This window comes from Protopterus annectens, chromosome 10.part0 (genome assembly GCF_019279795.1).
Source record: "Protopterus annectens isolate FY-2018-M chromosome 10.part0, PAN1.0, whole genome shotgun sequence".
Classification (NCBI taxonomy): domain Eukaryota; kingdom Metazoa; phylum Chordata; order Ceratodontiformes; family Protopteridae; genus Protopterus; species Protopterus annectens.
In genome coordinates, this window is record NC_056744.1 from 129,340,106 (window position 1) to 129,358,959 (window position 18,854).

Sequence of the window (18,854 nt, forward strand, 5' to 3'; positions counted from 1 at the left end):
AGGGACACTTAAACCCGGGGGTGGGGGTTGGTAAAGCAGTATTCAGCCTAAGCTGCTCTATCAACTCTCTATAAAAAAGGAGACCTAGTGCTCTGTATAAACATTCATCATATGTAGTAAATTGCCGTGCTTTACATTTGAAGAAATTTACTTTTCCTAAGAAATTATGGAACTCGAGAAATGATAGATGCATGTAAAACTGAACTAAAGAAGACAGCAAAAGGTTCTGTATTTGTTGAGTTGCATGATTCATTAATTAAAAATTTAATTGTTTGTGGCATAAGCATTTATTAAGTAAGAGGAAGGCTTTTAACACAATTAGAGACGACACTTGATAAAACAATGGATGTGTACAGAATGAGTAAAATAGCTCATCTGCAGTTGGAACAGCTTACCAAAGAAAAGGAAGTGTATAAAGCTAATCTAGGCTAAACTAATGCTTGGAAATAACGTGAAAGCGTAGCACAGAGTGAAAGTAAGAAATAAGCAAACATAACAACACAGAAACCAAAATTCATCAATGATATTTCATGGAAAGAGTTGAGCATTCAAAATTAAAGCATCATACTCCATGTATGGTTACAAGTCCAAAATTGCAAAATTTTCATGTTCTTGAGCATAAACCAAACAAAAAATGAGTACAGCAGAAATGCAGGCGCAAGCTACAATAGACAGTACACAGACTACCTGATGATTTGAAAAGCTTGCTACAAAAGGCAAAAGCTTTGAGATTTATTTGACAGTGGAACAGAATGCAATATTTTAGCCAGTTCTGTATTTAAAGAGTGTGCACAATTTGTTGAAATATTCAGGGGACACAATGAATCCTTAAGTGAAATTCGTCTGACTATGGAATAAAAGAAAAAATATAATAAAAAGTTTTTTTTTTAATTTGTGTCTCCAGGAAATACTGCTAGCAACTAAATATCTTAGGTCATTTAGCATGTGAAACGTTTGGTTTCATACCTCTCAGCTGTCCAGATTTTCACAGAATGTCCAGATTTTTACCTCATATTTTTAGTCAATTCCTCATAAAATGGTGTTTTTCTGGCAAATTATTGAGGATTGAAATCAGAACATAATGACAGACATTTGGGTTTCAGACTTCAAACTCTTCAGAAAATTCATGCTAATGCAAAACCTGTTATTGTATCAACTTTTAAGCTTATAAGAGCAATTTATAAAATTGTCCCTATTTTTGGACCGTTTTGCTCCCCCCATTATTTATGGCTTTGTCCAGATGTCTTGCTATTAAGAGCTTGAGAGTTATGCTTGTTGCAGTGGATCGTTTTCACTTTGTTCAGGGATAGAGTCATTCAAATGGTTGTGCTGTCACCAAAATGAATGCTTACATGAATGCGTGTTCTGGAAATTACAAGTTTCCAGACATTACAAGATGTTCCAAGGGAATCTATTAAAAACTATATACATGCAACAGCTGTGAGAGTTAATCAAACAGGTGATAAGCAGAATATGGAACAAATTAGATGCAATGCAAGTGACAATATTTTGCAGTTTTCCTAATTAATTCATAAGTCTAGGATTCTTGCTGCAATACATTGCTTCCCAACCTTTTCTGACTTGCATACCCCTTGGCATCCCATTTCCCCAAATTGTTCCCTTCATATTTTTAGTTACTTTTATGTCCAACGTATGTGTGTCCCATTACTTGGCTATTTTTCCATTTCTTCTCAATTGCCATAAACACTGTTCAAAACTCTCAGTGTGCATACTGTTTTCTGCTTTATTTCTACAATTATTACAGATATTTGGATTTCATTTGAAACTTTTATTTCAAATTTTATAGCACAAACACTGATAGACATTTGCTAATGAAAGCAATACAGTCTTACAATAAAAACAGACGTAGCATTAAAACTTTTCTGCCTTTGAAACTCACATTTACTGAAACAGCATTGAAACCCATATTAAAAGAAAATGCATCTGGCCAGTGTCAAATTAAGATTATCTTTGGGCTTTCAAATCATAGGCCTCTTGCACACATTTTAGGACCATGCAAAAGTTCTTTGATTTACTTTCCTGATTGTATTAAATTATAACATAATAATTAAATTATATCCCTTGTATAATACAGCATCACTTGTTAGAGCAGATTTGAAATTTATAGTTTTTGAACATTCTTCCAGTGGCAATGAAACAAAACATATGAACCAATAATGACAAAACTGCCAACTTCAGAACATTTCAACCATAAAAGGCCACTCAGACTTCTGTCATTATAATCCACCAATATCAGTCAATATGCACAATCTCTGCAGAACTAAATGTCATCTGAATAATTCCACATTAAAGAGATCTGTAACATCTGACATAGAAAAGGACCAGATCACACTAATTGCATACATGAGCTATTTTTTCTAACATGATTGCACCTACTTGACACAGTTGTTCTTGGTTTCCTCACAAAAAAATTAAGTCTGCCAGCAAGCAGTTTAACATACGTCATCTCTTTCTATTGGTTGACAAACCTGATAATTTGCATAGTTATTTCTTAGTTGGGTATGGCCATAAAATGACTCTGAGATACTGTATTAATATTCTTTGGAGTGCATGTATGTTGGGGTGATTATGTTATTTTACTATCTCACATATGTAATAGTCTTGGTATATAGTACTTAATTATATAGATTTATTAAAATAACTTTTCTATATTTATTATGTAACACACTTTAACCATCCAGTGAGCTTCCCAGTTGAAGTTATCAGTAACTGTTCCACATTTTTGTCCCTTTGTTCTGCATTATACGATGCAGTGTTCTACGTGTTTGGAAATTAATTATAGGCACATTTGGAACACCCTTGGATAACTTAAAAAAAAAGTTTGGAAGGTCACAACTACACACGGAACACCAAATTATTAAATTATTTCAGAACCAAGCCAAATTTAAATAAAAACTCTTTCTGAAAACCAGCAAAGGTACTTCATGCCTTAACTCAAGCAATGTTTGTTTACTTTTCTTAGTCAAAACATTGACAGATGAGCGCCGTAACAGTTTACAATAATGACTCCTGTATTTACACAGACAAGATAGGAAAGCATGTGTAATTCAGGCTTAATCAGACATTGTTGTGATTGGGTAGCATTCATAATATTGAATTTTCATTGGTACTTTCTTTTGGCCTGTTGGCATCCTACTCTTCTTGATTTGGGTGATGAAATTGTAAGGGATCGGAGTGTACCATGATTGGGTGTAATTGGTCAACCTCTAGGGTGGGGTTCATATCTGGCTGGCTGAATGGGGATTAGCTTTTTTTTAAAACTATTCCTATTTTTTAAGATTCACTTGTGCCATTTCTGCTACTTACAAAGACTTGGACTGAGTAAATTTAATTAAAGGGAGGAAAAATGTGTGCCTGTCTGAATTCACTGTTGTAATTAGTAACACAAACAATGCCTAAGTGTAGTAAGGATGGGCTTTCCTTTGTTTTATGAAGCTTGTTGTAAAACGAATAGGAATAATTAAGAGACATGACCCGAAGGCTTTGGGGCAGCCTATTAACTTCTGTAATCAACATGAAAAAATACGATCAAATAGGGGATTTTTACGTGCCTACTTAAAGGGCCATTGTCATATAGTTATGGGATTTCTGGGATTTCAAGTGCTGCTTTGTTTTACCCCACTAATTGTAGAAGCTTGAAATAATAAAATAGGAGGAGAAGATTGATCCTTTAGTATATTTGTATTGCTTTCACAGACTGTAGGCTAGGAAGACACCATTACTAATTTTTTTTCACGTACCCCCTAAATAACCAGGGGTACACGTACCCCAGGTTGGGAATCGTTGCTGTAATATATATGACTTATTGCTTTAAAAAGTTCTTGTACCTGCAAGAGGTGCCTGTCATGTGCTCAGTGAGGCATGGAAAATTGCAGAAAAGCTGCTTATTGTGCTGTCTCTATTTCCTGGTCATTCTGATGATGCTTTCTTTCAAGTATTTTGCATAGTATCAAAAGTGAAGTTTCTCTACTACCAGTCTAATAATTTGAAAAGAGAAACAATTCAAACTGTACAAAAGACTTGCTATAGTACAATATTCAGAATCACAGCCGTGTACAATAAAAGACCAATTGGTGACCATTATGCTTTCAGATATTGAAATGTGCTTTAAAAATCTCACTTTTAATATTGTGAAAAAATGCACTTTTATCATTAATTTTTCTTTCACCTTTCATTTCTCTAATGTTTCCCACTAATACAGGCATCTATATTCCTATATTGATTTTCAAGATACTGAGGTATTTAACTGTGACTATGTTCATTAATTTTTGTTCAGTGCAGTAACCATGGCTTACATAAATTCCCCTTCTATGTTAAAAGGAAAAGTTTTGCTAATTGTAAATTTCTTGTTTATGTGAAGATTTTTACTAAGGCTGTTCTTGCAAATAGGTTCATAGGTATATACTAGGCTAACAACTGCTATGGCCCTTATAAGCATAACCATGCAACCCAAGTGTAACCCACAAATTTGATTAATATAGGGATTGATTTACTGACTGCCTCTGTTCATCAGAGACATGGGTGCCAGACCAGGGTGAATTTCTGAATTCCGATCCATTGGTCTATGCTGTGTTTAAATAGATTTAGGAAGAAACTCTGCTTCACATGAATAGAAAGTCTATTTCAGAGAATGGGGATTCTCCGAGAAACATATCTGTCTCTCCAGAATATCCTATTTATGTCACAAGTATAATTTAGGTCTTTTGATCTAGTGCTAATGATGCTGTCTGTTGTACAGATGTGCAAAAGGTTAATCAAAACAAGGTCCAGGGATGTCTTTTAAGTCAGGCAAAGATCAATTCTCAGTAGTCTGTATGACACTGAGTAAAGAGACACGGCTTTGAGGAAATCAGCATATGACATTTTGTTTATTCCCTGTATTCTCTTTGTATGGAACCTTTGTAGCTATTTCAGATATGGATCTAATGAGGGCTGAGTACAGTGATACAATGACCTCTCTGGACCTAGATACCATGCCCTTAATTATAATTTGAGCAGCACAGAAGGATTTTCTTACTGCCTTGGGCACATGTTGGTTGAATCTACAATAGTTCCTAGATTCCTGACTAGTAAATCAACTTTTAAGGGTGTTTTACTGATGATGGAATTTCCTAGGTTGACAAACTTCCCAAAAGTTACTATAATGCATTTCTTGGCAGTGAGTTTAAAGCCATAGTTTTAACACTAACCATTTGTCTGTGTTACTGCTTTCTGGAGGGTGCTCTCCTCTTGGAGATAGTCAATAACTGCTCCCAGTTTGCAATCATCAGTGAACTTAGTCAGCCAGAGGCCTTTGACATTGGCTTTGCCCTCCAGGTAGTAGGTGCCAGATAGGAGCAGGACAAGCACAGAGCCCTTAGGGACTGTACTGGTGGCTGGCTTTTTGGGTCTTATCTGTGAGCCAGCCAGCTGTAAGCTGGTTGACAATGTCTTAGTATGGCACTGTATCAATGCTTTAGCCAGATCTAGGTGGGCAGTATGCACCACTGTCCCCTCATCTATTGCCTTAGTGACCTTTTTAAAGAAGCCCACCAGGTTCAGTAAGCATGACCTTTCTTTGACAAAGTCAAACTGGGATGGATCCAATGTCTGGAGGTCTGCTATGTCCTTGTTGATGATTTTCATGATAATTCATATCGTGGCTTTGCAAATAAGACTAGTCAGACTAATGAGTCTGCAGTTTTCTATTGAAGGTCCTCTCCCTTAGGAAGGGGGATGACCATTGCAGTCTCCCATTCTATTGACACAAAGCCTGTTTTAAGACAGTAGTTAAATAATGATTCCAGGGGTCCTGATAAATCATATTTTAAACTGTTCAGGAGGCATCCTGGGATATTATCGGCACCCACTGAGGCTGTGTTCTTGGCTTTAGTGAGTGCAGCCAGAACATGCTCCCTAGTTATAGTTGGAGGCGTTATGTTTTTTGGTATTTCTTGGGGGATGATTTAAGGTGAGAGGAGGGTAAAGTTGGAACTGAATTTGTCAACTAGCAGGTTTGCTATATTATGAGGCTGTGTGAATGTGGCACCATTAACCACCAGCTTGCTACATTGTTGTGTGCTGCCCTTGAGATTTCTGACATAGCTAAAGAAGGCCTTGTGGTCATCTTTCAACTCAGAGGCTATCCTGACCTGAAATATGGCTTTGTTTGACCTAATTAGCCTTATTAGTTGCCTATTTAGTTTGATGAGAGAGTTTCTATCTTCATGGGAATTACTCTTCTTAATTTTTGCCATAGTTTTCCCTTTTGTTATATATCCTGCTTAATTTGGGATGCCACCAGGGTGTTTTATTTTCTGGGGCTAGTTATGGGTTTACTTCTGGTAGGTACAGCAGCTTCTATGCACCCATTGACATGGTTGTATAGAGTTTCTATGAGCAATTCAGCATAGGCTGCTGTATTCAGTGGGTTTGGAGGGGCACTGAGTTTTGACAAACCATAACTTAATTAAAGGTAGTTTGCCTTGGAATAGTTCCTAACAGTTACTGGTTTTACTAGGGTTAGAGTTGATTTTGATTTTGAAGGAGACAGCTTTATGGTCAGAGCTTGCCAAGGAGAATGAGAAATTGAGGCAGAGGGTGCAGCATTCTCCCATATTTGTGAGTATGAGGTCCAGTATGTTGGAGCCTCTAGTGAGTGTTTTCACTATTTGTAAGGCTGTTTGTATTGGCAAAGTCCAGGAATCTCTGAGACTGTTGATTTGAGGATTCCTAGTCTATAGTGGCATGATTAAAGTCTCCCAATCAGCAGGGTATTAGGTTGGATTGTAAGTGCCTCCAGTAGGTCCAAGTATGCATTGTGAGCTTCTTGGGACATTAAGGGTGACCTATAGCTGGCTAGGATATAGGATTCATTCTATGGTAATCTGCACATGGAGGAACTCCAGCTCATCATCCTGTTTGACTAAACTAGAGGTGTGCTTGTTATTGATGTATATTGAAACATGTCCTCCTTTTGCCCTTGTTTGTGCAGCTACTGGTCTAAAAGTGTGAAGCCTTGGACTTCTGGGGCACTTCTTTCTGCCTCTTTAAACCATGTCTCAATAACTGCACAGATGTCTCTAATGTCGAGTGTGAGGAAGGCTTGGAAGGAGTGTAGTTTTTTATTTAGACCCTGGCATTGAGCAGTAATACTTTGAGGTTCAGTTGAGTTGATTTTGCTATGTCAGTAGGTTTGTCAATTTTTGGTATTGCCTAAAAAAGGCACTATGGGGAGAATAAAGTTTTAGCAAGTATTGACAAGCCTATAGGGGACATGTGAAGAACATCTATGACAAAGCAATATGGTCTTGTAAACACAAAAAATGAAGTAGCTGTAATCTTCTCAAGACTTTAATGTTAACGCTTTCATCTAAAATAATGCTTAGACTGCTTCAGACATCCCTCTCCCAGAATGCTATAGTTTTATACATTCAATAATTAGTTGATCACTGATTTAATTAAACAGTCAAGTATGTAAATGTTTTAAACTGGATGAGTGCAACCAAGAAGGGACATATAGAACAAACACTGAAGTTGTCATACACATAAAAACTTTACTTAAAAAAAATTTCTTTTTTAAACCTGGAACACATTATACCTAGATTTCATGAACATTAAAATGTTAAGACATTAACAAACTATATTACATTTAAAATAATCTAAAGCTTATAAAAATACAAATCAATATTCAATAAACATATAACTTTCACCTATCAAATGCTTTCATCTTCAAAATACATTTAATTGAAGCATATTCATTAAGGCCTGGGGGAATATGAGCATATGCACGAATCTGCCACAAAAGTTCATTCTCTTCTAGTTTCAGCTCCCGAGGACCCCCCCCCCCCCGAGCATTATGGTTTTTCCTGATGGAGAATAGTAAATAGAAACTTGTCAGTGGGATTTTCTAAGGTGTGCCTAGCTAAAATTGCCAAAAGTGCCAAATCTGTGGATAGCAAGTTGAAGCCCATTATTAAGAGCAAAAAAAAGATATGCCCTGATTCATGGGGGTTCTTAGATGGTATTAATAAACTGGAATATAATGAGAACTATAATTTTCTCACAGTAGATATTAAAGATCTATACACCATAATACTACAAGAGACAGGATTAGATTGAGTTAGAGTGCTCTTAACTCATAAAGGCATAGAGAGCAGGGAAATAAACGTCATAGAAACATTATTGGACCTCATCTTATCCAATAACTTTATGCTCTTTAATGGTGAATTTTACAAACAAAAAACAGGTGTAGCCATGGGGGCACCATGCTAGGGTAGCTTCACTAATTGTGTCATGGCATACTGGGAGAAGGAGCTGCTATTCACAAATTATCTATTCCAACAGCACACGTTTTGGTGCACTAGATACCAAGATTATATGTTTTTTATTTGGAATAGGGATGCTAGTACAATTGAACCCTTCATAGACGATATTACAAAGTTTACAGAATTTTTTGAATTCATCTTTCAGTTTGCAACAGAGTCCATCAACTTCATAGATGTGCAGTTGTCAAAAGGCAGGCCCAATAATAGATATAGGACTGTCATATATAGGAAGCCTACATATTCAGATGCATTTCTGTATTTTTCTAGCAGCCACACCTTCTATCAGAAAAAAGCAGTAATGAAGGGGCAGTTAGTAAGAGCTGCTAGGATGGTTTTTCCCGAGGCAGATTTTTTTAGCAGAATGTAATTTATTGAAGGGTATGTTTTTAAAAAGAGGGTACCCTGAATACTTATTCGATCAAATTTGGGTAGAAGTGTCCACTAAAAGAGCTAGGGGGCATTTTAAGCCTATTTTACACAGAGGATACATGGTACCCCAAAATGTTATTGACAATAATGTTACTACACACAACATGATAACCGATTTAGAGCCTATGTTTTTGACAACATATTCAGTGAACGCAAAAATGATTTCTAACATTTTATCTAAGAATTGGGCCCTAATTTCAGAAGATACCCATATCTGTAAAAAACTGGATGGCCCTCTGCATATAACATACCGACGAGGACAGAATTTAAAGAATATCCTAGAATTTCAAAGTGAAATAACTAATAGATGTTCTGGCATGTATAAATATGGTAGATGCCACCAATGCCAACACATTAAAGTTGGGAATAAATTTACTATTAGAGATATAGAATACTTAGTGAGAGGAAAGTATAATTGTGAAGCTAAAGGGATTGTCTACATTGCACTATGTTAGCAGTGCCAGTCTTTCTACATAGGAAAAATGGAAAGATCATTGAAACAGAGAATCTATGAGCATATATATAACATAAGTAAAAAAAAAACAACCACAAATGCTTTAGCTAGGCACACCTTAGAAAATCCCACTCACAAGTTTCTATTTACTATTCTCCATCAGGAAAAACCATAATGCTTAGTGGGCTCCTCGGAGCTGAAACTAGAAGAGAATGAACTTTTGTGGCAGATTTGTGGATATGCTCATATTCCCTCAGGCCTTATAGGTTCATAGGTTCATAGATTCATACAAGGCTATCTGCCCTAGGGCATTTATAAGCCTAGCCAGAATGTGTTTGGCTTTCGCCACCCATTTTAAATTTATTTTGCTATGCCCTTTTTCAAGGTTTGTATACTGTGCCTCTGTCTAACAGTGACACAGAAGTGATACCCAGGGTAAACCTACGATCTCCCATCCACTCATCAAGATTCCTCTTGAATAGAGTCAATGAGGGACTCTGCCTAACCTGGACTGGGATTTTATTCCAGAGTGAAGGGAGCCTCTGGGTTATGAATCTGTCCCTCCAACATGTCCTATTTATTTCAGTGCTGAGGTTCAAGTCTCTCGAGCACGTAGCTCGATGGGATTTGGATTTTCTGAGGTGCAGCATGTCCATTAATTCCGGGTTGGACATGGCTTTATACGTCAGGCACAGATCGCCTCTGAACAGGCAGTATGCCACTGAGTAGAGCTGGAGTTTCTTTAACCGGGCAGCATATGGCATCTGTTTGAGCCCTTTGATCCTCTTGGTGAGGTACTTTTGGGGTCTTTCCAGTTGCTGCAGGTGTCTGGTAAGGTACATCCCAAAAGGGCATTGCACTCAATTATGGGCCTGATGAGGGATGAGTAAAGAGGCACGATGACCTCCCTGATCTAGATGTGAATCCCTTCATGATTAGGTGGGCTATATAAAATGCTTTTCTAACCACTTTGGCCACGTGGTTGTCAAATGAGAGATTGCTATCAACTTGGGTCCCCAGGTCCCTAATTACTTCTTCTGTACTTAATGGATTACCACCTATGTGGTAATTTGTGGGCACTTTGTTTTTGCCAAAGGGGATGACTATACACTTTTTGGCATTTAGCTTGAGGCCATGGCTCTGGCACCAGTTGTCTGTTTCTATGAGGCCCTTTTGGAGGATGCTTGTGTCGGCTGGAGAGTCGATTATGGCATCCAGTTTGCAGTCATCTGTGAACTTGGTCAGCCACAGTCCTTCCGTGTTGGCCTGTACCTCTGAGAAATATATACCAAACAAGAGAGGTCCTAGGACTGAGCCTTGTGAGATACCACTTGTAACTGGTTTGGAGTCTGACATGACTCCAGCAATTCTAACCATGTGGGTTCTGTCCTTGAGCCAGTTTGCAATCCATCTAGTGACATAGGGGTTTATATTTAAGCTGGTGAGCTTATCTATAATGCCCGAGTGGAGTATTGTATCAAAGGCTTTTGCGAGGTCCAGGTAGGCTGTGTGGACCACCTTCCCCTCGTCAATGGCCTTGGTGACTGTTTCAAAGAAATCAACCAGGTTTAAGAGGCAGGATCTGCCCTTAACAAAGCTGAACTGGGTAGGATCCAGTGTCTGTAGGTCCCCAATATCTTTATTTATGAGGTCCATGATGATCCTTTCCATAGCTTTGCAGACCAAGCTAGTCAGGCTTATGGGGCGATAGTTTCCAGGATCCGTTGAGGCACCACCTTTATGGAGAGGGACCACTGTTGCTGTACGCCACTCTTTGGGCACATATCCTGTAGTAAGGCTGAGATTGAACAGTAGTTTTATGTTTGGGTTTAGCTCTTCTTGGAGTTCATGTAGGACGCAGCCCGGGACACCATCTGGTCCCATTGATGCTGTGTTTTTTACTTTGGAGAGGGCGGCTCTTTCCTGAGCATCTGAGATGTCAGGGGGGCAGCACTCTGCTGGGACAGATATTTGCCCTTTTGGTGGGGAGGGGGGGGAGAAGTTTGCGCTGAACCTCTCAGCTAGGATGTTGGCAATGTCTGTGGGTTCAGTGTATTTTTTGTCATTTTGGACTAATTCTGAGCATATCTGGGAATTACCACCCAGGTTCCTAACATAACTAAAGAAAGCCTTGTGATTATCCTTAGTGTCCTGTACAATTTTTCTCTCGAAGCTGGCCTTAGACAATTTTATGAGTGCCCATAGTTTTTTGCTAATACTGATCAGTGATGCCTTCCCTTTTTGGGATTTTGCTCTATCATTTAGTAGCTTCCTCCTTCTATTTTATAGTTTGTTTATGACTGGGGTCCACCAGACAGGACGTCTGCCTTTGGAGGATTGGGTCTTGGTTTTATTTGGGATCGCATGATCCATGCATTCCTGAAGGTGTTCATAGAATGTGTTTATAAAGGATTCTGCGGTCTGGGCCATATTTTCCACAGGTCGGGCTTGAAGGATTCCACCTCGGTTTTGAGGAGTGTGAAATTTGCTTTAGAGAAGTTTTTCACTGTGGTTTTCTGGGCAGGAGGTGGGGTCGGGATGTGAATATCCAGTGAGATTAGTTTATGGTCTGATCTTACCAGTGAGGGATACACTTCTGGTCTGGAGCATAGAGTCCCCATGTTGGTGATGATCAGGTCCAGTATGTTTTCCCCTCTTGTGGGAGTGGTAACAAGTTGTTCCATAGCATTTGAGTTTATAAATTATAGGAACCTTTGGGCTAGGGTGTTGGAGCTAGAGTAATGCTCCCAGTCTATGTTTGGGTAGTTGAAGTCACCCAATATAATGGTGTTTGGAGAGACCTTCATATTTTCCAGTGTTCTCAGGAAGGCCAAGTGGGGTTCCTGGGTTTGGGAGGGTGCTCTGTAGCAGGCTATAAACTGGAAGGCAGTTTTACCCACTGTTAGTTGCACATGGATAGTCTCTGATGCTTCATGCTTTGCCACCAACCTGGAGGTGTGGGTATCTTTGATGAATATCGATACTCCCCCTCCTTTTGTGGTTTGGTCCAAGTTTTGGGGCCAAAAAGCATGGTATGAGGTATAACCTGGTAGTGCTGGGGTGCTCTCGGGAGCCCTGAACCAGGTTTCTGTTACTGCACAGATATCAATGTTCTCCATGCTAAGGAGAGTTTTGAATGCGTGCATCTTGAGGTTTAGACTTCTGGCGTTGAGTAGCATTACTCTTAGTTTCTTATCCCTTGTGATACCTATGGAGGTGGGTTTGTCTTTTGAGCCTTGCCTAAAAAAGGCACTATGGGGGTAGCAAGAGTCTTTGCCAATATCCGAAAGCCCAGGGTGACAGGTGCAAACCGTCCCTAGTGAAGCATCGTGGCTTGTCGAGCATATCATCCCAAGCTGACAGGCATTGGATCCCCTTTGAATGACACCAGTACTTAAGCCAATTGTTGAAATTGATCATCTTGTCTTCATATTGTGGCATCATTCTTGGTGAGGGTAAGATGCTACTCAAGGTCAGGGTCATACCAGCCTGGGCTACATGCTCAGATAGCTCCTTTATGTCTCTTTTCATGTAGTCCAGGGAGGTACGTCTCAGGTCATTCACACCAGCATGGACAATGACTGAGTCATATTTGTACTTGCCTTGGAGTGACCTGAGTGCTTGTGTTATGTGGCGGATCCTAGCGCCCGACAGGCTGCTCACCATGACCCTCTCCTTGTTCCGCCTGGTGAGCGGGACGTCAGTGTGCCTGATGATAGAGTCACCTATTACAAGTGTATCAGGTGTGTTGTTTAGTCTTAAGGGCTGTGACTGTTCGGCACACTGGCTTTGTGAGATATGTGTTGCACGTGTTTTGTTTTGGGGTAGCCGTTGCTTGGGTGTCTGCTTTGGAGGTCTCTGCTGCTTAGGCAGATCTTTATATAGAGCCTCTGAGTATGTTTTTGTGTGATTATGTGTTTGGTTTGCTGTTGTGGTAGGTCTATGTGAGACTGGAATTGTAGTGAGTGTGGTTTCCTTCTCCTCCTGACTGGTTATGCCAGTACTGAGTTGAGAGAGCTTAGCCTCCAGTTTGGCTATATGGTTGCATCTCTCACATGTGTTGGAATTTGTTGGGAGGAGGAGAGGGTTGTCTGTTTACATGAGGCAGTTGTAAAATTGCCTCAAGATTCCCAGATTCACCAGCTGGACCGGAGAGGAAATTGACAACCGACCTTTGGACATGCTAGAATAATATTGAGAATTCCTTAATAATTGAAAACAAGGGCCAGTGGGGAGTGAGGGTGTAGTGCTTTTAATTTTTAGTGCTGACTTATATAATTGCTTTAGTGAGCAAGTGCCAGGTAACTTAAGTGCAATGTGTTACAGGTAACTTAAATGCAAAAATGACAAACAGTAACTTTCTTTCAAGTGAAACAAGGAAATAAGTACAGTAAGCAATGCAGATATCACTAGTGATTCACAGAAGCGCTGAGAAGCCGCGTATTAGGTGGAATTAGCGTTCCAGGGAAATAACAAGCAAACAAACAACAAGCATATAAACAAAGCTAGATTCAGCAGGCCTGGATCTAGTCTATGCTACAGCAAACAAGGTGTACCAATTTCAGTTAGATACAGTTCAAATATTCAGGCACTATAAACCTTTAACCAGAAATTCCCAGCTCAGAAGGGCAGAGTCCAGCCTCTTCTTAGGTTCATAGGTTCATAGGTTCATACTAGGCTATCTGCCCGAGGGCATTTACAAGCCTAGCCCATAGTTTTCCTTTAGTATGGGGAACTATACCCATTATTTTGCTGTGCCTCTGTTGAGCAGTGACACTGAGGTAATCCCTGGGGTATATCTGCGATCTCCCATCCATTGGTCAAGATTTCTCTTGAACAAGGCCAGCAGTGCTCTGCCTCACATATAGCGGGATTTTATTCCACAGCATAGGGAGTCTTTGGGTGATGAATCTATCCCTCCAGCACGTCCTATTAATAGCCGTGTCGAGGTTTAAGTCTCCCGCCCTTGTGGCTCTGACGGATCTAGATTTTTTGAGGTGAAGCATATTCATCAAATCTGGGTTCTCCCACAAGAGTGCAGACCACGAACCTTCTTAATGTAAAATAACTGGCCTGAAGCCCAAGTGCTTAAACCAGAACTAATACACTTTAAGAATAACAGACACTGGGCTCTCATTCAGCAGTTCCCAACTTAGAAGGATGAAAGCTACCTGTCCTGCCACCACAGTGCATGCCACAAACCTTCCTAATGTAAAACAACTGGTCTGAAGCCCAAGTGCTTAATCCAAAAGACTTAGAATGATAGCTGCACTTTAATCAAGTTACTACCAAGCAGTAATAAATACAATTGAATACTTTAGAGAATGCCTGGATTAGTGCTCAAGTTACACAAACAAAGTTAGATCCAGCAGGCCCGAATCCAGTCTATGCCACAACAAACAAGGCGCACCAACTTCAGTAAGAAGCAGATCAGATATGCATGCACTATAAGCCTTCAACCAGAAATTCCCAGCTCAGAAGGGCAGAGTCCAGCCTCTCCTCCCACAAGAGTGCAGACCACGAATCCTCTTAATGTAAAATAACTGGCCTGAAAGCCCAAGTGCTTAAACCAGAATTAATACACTTTTAGAATAACAGACAATGAGCCCTCAATCAGCAGTTCCCAACCTAGAAGGATGTAAGCTACCTGTTCTGCCACTACAGTGCAGACCACAAACCCTCTCAGTGCAAAACAACTGGTCTGAAGCCCAAGTGTTTAAACCAAAAGGCTTAGAATTAGTTACACCAAGCAGTAATATATACAATTGAGTACTTTTAAGATGATGCAAAAGAAAAAAAAAGTAGGCAGAAACACAAGAACAGTAAAAGCAGATGAAATTTTTTTTTTTTTTTCTGAACAAGTGCTGAGATCAAAGATTTGAGTGCTGAAACTAGAAAACTGGCTAGTTATAAGAAAAAAAAACTAAGCTAGAAGGCTTCCCTCCAACACAGAAGGGCTTGGGGGCTCAGAAGCCTACAAATAGTCTATACCACTTAACAGGAAAGGCAGGAAACAAGCTTAATTTTTTTTTCTGTTTCCCAGATGCTCTCTTTGTACACAGTAGGAGTGCCTGAAATCAGAATATGATCTCACTGCACTCAGTTGAGTGAGCAAATGTGATGGGCCCAGAAGGAGTATCCAAACACAAATTTACAAGAGGGGCGGACAGTTGCAAGGCCACTAAGATTAACACCAAAAAAAAAAAGCAGGGAGAGTGGGTGGGATTAACTGAAGAGCAGAGTCAAAACTTCCAGTTCAGTTAATATTCCTTCCACACAGTTAAAATCAATTTAAATACTGTATTTTCTTGAAATAAAATGCAGATAAAGGTACTTAAATTCTCTTATACGTCCAGTTGAATACAGCAAGTTCTTAGCCGGCCAAAGCTGAGGTTTTTAAGCAGAAAATATTTCACACTGTACCACTTAAATAGGCAAGGACAGGAAATCAAAGAATGTGGCTACCCCCACACCTGTAATTACTAGCAAATAACAAAATTCAGCAAACACTGACTAACTTCCAGTTCAGTTAATATTCCTTCCACACAGTTAAAATCAATTTAAATACTGTATTTTCTTGAAAAAAAAGTGCAGATAAAGGTACTTAAATTCTCTTATATGTCCAGTTGAATACAGCAAGTTCTTAGCCGGCCAAAGCTGAGGTTTTTAAGCAGAAAATATTTCACACTGTACCACTTAAATAGGCAAGGACAGGAAATCAAAGAATGTGGCTACCCCCTCACCTGTAACTACTAGCAAATAACAAAATTCAGCAAACACTGACTAACTTCCAGTTCAGTTAATATTCCTTTCACACAGTTAAAATCAATTTAAATACTGTATTTTCTTGAAAAAAAGTGCAGATAAAGGTACTTAAATTCTCTTATACATCCAGTTGAATACAGCAAGTTCTTAGCCGGCCAAAGCTGAGGTTTTTAAACAGAAAATATTTCACACTGTACCACTTAAATAGGCAAGGACAGGAAGTCAAAGAATGTGGCTACCCCCACACCTGTAATTACTAGCAAATAACAAAATTCAGCAAACACTGACTAACTTCCAGTTCAGTTAATATTCCTTCCACACAGTTAAAATCAATTTAAATACTGTATTTTCTTGAAATAAAATGCAGATAAAGGTACTTAAATTCTCTTATACGTCCAGTTGAATACAGCAAGTTCTTAGCCGGCCAAAGCTGAGGTTTTTAAGCAGAAAATATTTCACACTGTACCATTTAAATAGGCAAGGACAGGAAATCAAAGAATGTGGCTACCCCAACACCTGTAATTACTAGCAAATAACAAAATTCAGCAAACACTGACTAACTTCCAGTTCAGTTAATATTCCTTCCACACAGTTAAAATCAATTTAAATACTGTATTTTCTTGAAAAGAAAAGTGCAGATAAAAATACATAAATTCTCTTATACGTCCAGTTGAATACAACACGTTCTTAGCCGGCCAAAGCTGAGGATTTTAAGCTTTAATGAATATGCCTCAATTAAATGTATTTTGAAGCAGAAAGCATTAGATAGGTGAAAGTTATATGTTTATTGAATATTGATTTGTATTTTTTATAAGCTTTAGATTATTTTAAATGCAATATAGTTTGCTAATGTCTTAACATTTTAATGTTCATGAAATCTATGTATAATGTGTTCCAGGTTTAAAAAAGAAAAGTTTTTTAAGCAAAGTTTTTATGTGCATGACAACTTCAGTGTTTGTTCTATATGTCCCTTCTTGGTTGCACTCATCCAGTTTAAAACATTTACATACTTGACTGTTTAATTAAATCAGTGATCAACTAATTATTGAATGTATAAAAACTACAGCATTCTGGGAGAGGGATGCCTGAAGAAGTCTAAGCATTATTTTAGATGAAAACGTTAACATTAAAGTCTTGAGAAGATTACAGCTACTTCATTTTTTGTGTTTACAAGTGTTTTAGTTTTTTTGTATTTTCAAAGCAATATGATCTGTTAACCAAGTCCTTCTAAGCTGGCAAATATTTGATTCTCTTAGAATGATACCAGAAAGATAGCCAATTGTTTAATTCAATCATCTTTTGTTCATATTGTGGCATCGTCCTTGGGGATGGTAATATGCTGCTCACTGCTAGGTTGTTACCAGCCTGAGACAAATAGTCTGAGAGTTCCATAATGTCTCTCTTCATATAGTATGGGGGGTATGTCTTAGATCATTTACACCTACATGGACTATGATGGAACCATACTGGTACCTGTGGTTCAATGACTTGAGTGCATGCATGATCTGGTGGATCCTGGCTTCAGATAAGCAACTAACAGTTATCTTTCCCTTGTTCAGCCTAGATAGAGGGGCATCAGTAAATCTTACAATGGAGTTCACTATGCTGAGAGTCCTGGGAAGTGTGCTTGCTTGCTTTAGGGTGTTAGTATTTGGGGCTCCATTGAGTGTGACTATAGGTATGATGTTAGTTCTTTTTTCTGAGAGCTTCTGGGTTTGACTGAGGCATAGCTTTTACATTGGATGGTCTAGGCAATATTTGTATTTGGGAAATTTGCTTTTAAGTGCCTCAACATGTGTCAGTCTGTCTGTATGCTTTGTGCTATGTGAGGTGGGCATTGTCTGCATGGTTTTGACAACCGCATGTGCGCTTGTATGAGAGTTAGATCCAGTGCCTTTTTCTTTAAGAATTAAGTGGTTGTCAGTAAACATGAAGCACTGCTACATTGTCTCAAGATTCCCATATCTACTAAGCTGGCTGCAGATAAGTTAGGAAATTACATATCCCTGCTGTCCAGTCCTTTGATTGGTGAGCTACATGGGGTGGTAAATTGGGGTTAGAAAGCTATTAAGCATGCTTTGTTGATGCAGACTAATAAGTAGGGCCAGTGTTAGCATTTTGGGGGCCCCAGTAAATGTCAAGTTGGGGGCCTCCTAGACACTTCCAGTCTAAGTATCACCCTGACACTGCTACCCCTCCTAAGCAACATTTTAGCTCATACTGTAAACTTTTAGAAGTAGTATGCACAGACTGGCCTGTAGCTACAATGCTCATATTATAATAGGTCTATGTACCTCATTATGTTGGCCCATTTCACAAAGGGACATTGACAGCTAATGGCATTTAGTTACAGCAATGATACATTATGACAACTCTATGTGCACTTTTAGACTAAGGTGAAATATGCCCTAGGCCTAATGTTTCAGCCCCCCCCCCCCCCCACACACACACACACACACACACACACTATCCAGTCCTTCCTTTTGTTTTCACACATGTTGGGTTTCCCATACCATGCACATTACTTGTTTCTTTCTTTTCTCATGTTTTGCCTTACCCTTCAGTTTTTTCAATAAGCTGTAGCTTTCTGCATAATCTGAACTGCATTTAAAGTTTTTTTTCTTTTTACACAACCTTTTTATCCAGTGATGGAGTGAAAATAAATTATGATTAAGGAAAGCAATTCACTGCTGCTTTGCAGTTTTAGTTTTCCTTGCATCATTTCAACACACCCGGGGACATTCTACACTTCAGGTTATTGATGTCCTTCCTACATGTTTACAGCTCCTCCTAACTGACTAATACCCCTACCCTTCTGAGGTGTATGAGATCAGCAGTGCCTCCTGGCATTTCTGTAAATCAACCAATAGCCATTCAGC